Source organism: Euprymna scolopes, chromosome 1, assembly GCF_053919585.1.
Source record: "Euprymna scolopes isolate OS-2025 chromosome 1, ASM5391958v1, whole genome shotgun sequence".
Classification (NCBI taxonomy): domain Eukaryota; kingdom Metazoa; phylum Mollusca; class Cephalopoda; order Sepiida; family Sepiolidae; genus Euprymna; species Euprymna scolopes.
The window spans coordinates 148,627,247-148,629,402 of NC_136482.1; the positions used below are offsets into that span (position 1 = coordinate 148,627,247).

The 2,156-nt window shown below is 26.5% G+C and overlaps 1 long non-coding RNA gene across 1 annotated transcript; it reads right to left on the reverse strand.

The window, feature by feature from the left end:
* Nucleotides 1-908: 908 nt before the first annotated feature.
* LOC145276598 (uncharacterized) lies at nt 909-1,200 on the reverse strand. The gene is made up of 2 exons (XR_013867961.1): nt 1,125-1,200; nt 909-1,077 (listed from the first exon to the last, which is right to left on the reverse strand). It is a non-coding gene; the product is annotated as an uncharacterized LOC145276598 (long non-coding RNA).
* Between the last annotated feature and the right edge of the window lie 956 nt (nt 1,201-2,156).

The window sequence follows — 2,156 nt, forward strand, 5'->3', positions numbered from 1 at the left end:
GGAGGTGTTTCTGCACTGAAATTTTATTTTGCTTAAATTTTAATGTGTTTCATATTTTACCTTGTGATTAAGGACTGCTTAAATTTTAATGTGTTTCATATTTTACCTTGTGATTAAGGACTGCTTAAATGTTAATGTGTTTCATATTTTACCTTATGATTAAGGACTGCTTGAATTTTAATGTGTTTCATATTTTACCTTATGATTAAGGACTGCTTAAATTTTAATGTGTTTCATATTTTTACTTTGTGATTTAGGACTGCTTAAATTTTAATGTGTTTCATATTTTACCTTATGATTAAGGACTGCTTGAATTTTAATGTGTTTCATATTTTTACTTTGTGATTTAGGACTGCTTAAATTTTAATGTGTTTCATATTTTACCTTGTGATTAAGGACTGCTTGAATTTTAATGTGTTTCATATTTTACCTTGTGATTAAGGACTGCTTAATTTTTAATGTGTTTCATATTTTACCTTGTGATTAAGGACTGCTTAAATGTTAATGTGTTTCATATTTTACCTTGTGATTACGGACTGCTTGAATTTTAATGTGTTTCATATTTTTACTTTGTGATTTAGGACTGCTTAAATTTTAATGTGTTTAATATTTTACTTTGTGATTAAGGACGGCTGAAATTTTAATGTGTTTCATATTTTACCTTGTGATTAAGAACTGCTTAAATTTTAATGTGTTTCATATTTTTACCTTGTGATTAAGGACTGCTTAAATGTTAATGTGTTTCATATTTTACCTTGTGATTAAGGACTGCTTAAATTTTAATGTATTTCATATTTTACCTTGTGATTAAGGACTGCTTAATTTTTAATGTGTTTCATATTTTACCTTGTGATTAAGGACTGCTTGAATTTTAATGTGTTTCATATTTTTACTTTGTGATTAAAGACTGCTTAAATTTTAATGTGTTTCATATTTTACCTTGTGATTAAGGACTGCTTAATTTTTAATGTGTTTCATATTTTACCTTGTGATTAAGGACTGCTTAAATTTTAATGTATTTCATATTTTACCTTGTGATTAAGGACTGCTTAATTTTTAATGTGTTTCATATTTTACCTTGTTATTAAGGACTGCTTGAATTTTAATGTGTTTCATAATTTTACTTTGTGATTAAGGACTGCTTAAATTTTAATGTGTTTCATATTTTACCTTGTGATTAAGGACTGCTTAATTTTTAATGTGTTTCATATTTTACTTTGTGATTAAGGACTGCTTAAATTTTAATGTATTTCATATTTTACCTTGTGATTAAGGACTGCTTAAATGTTAATGTGTTTCATATTTTACCTTGTGATTAAGAACTGCTTGAATTTTAATGTGTTTCATATTTTTACTTTGTGATTAAGGACTGCTTAAATTTTAATGTGTTTCATATTTTACCTTGTGATTAAGGACTGCTTAAATTTTAATGTGTTTCATAGTTTACCTTGTGATTAAGGACTGCTTAAATTTTAATGTGTTTCATATTTTACCTTGTGATTAAGGACTGCTTAAATTTTAATGTGTTTCATATTTTTACCTTGTGATTAAGGACTGTTTTAATTTTAATGTGTTTAATATTTTACCTTGTGATTAAGGACTGCTTAAATTTTAATGTGTTTCACATTTATTACCTTTTGATTAAGGACTGCTTAAATTTTAATGTGTTTCATATTTTTACCTTGTGATTAAGGACTGCTTATGTTTTAATAAAATTTAATAATGATAGACACAACTAAAAAGGAGATGTTGCAATGTATTGTAAATAAATAAGAAGAAACATAAATGTATTTTCGAAATGACATCTTTGCTTATATGAGGTGTATAAATAATCATTGAATGGTTTTGAACTTAAATATATTCTACATTTTTGATGATATCCTTCTGTAATTTAAACACAATCTGACTACAACATTTGAAAATTAAAAAAATACCCGAAATTCAAACAATCTTCATTTACGAAAAATAATGTCAGGTTTGCCAGACGACTAGTCCCGACTTTTTTCTGGAGGGGATATATTAAAAAAAGAGTCTATGTTAACAAACCCCAAACCCTGCAAGAATTGAAGGAACACACCAGGAATAAATAAGGGAGTTAACTCGCAATTCAGTAAATCTGCAATCAGTCATGAATAATGTCTTGAAAAGAGCACAAA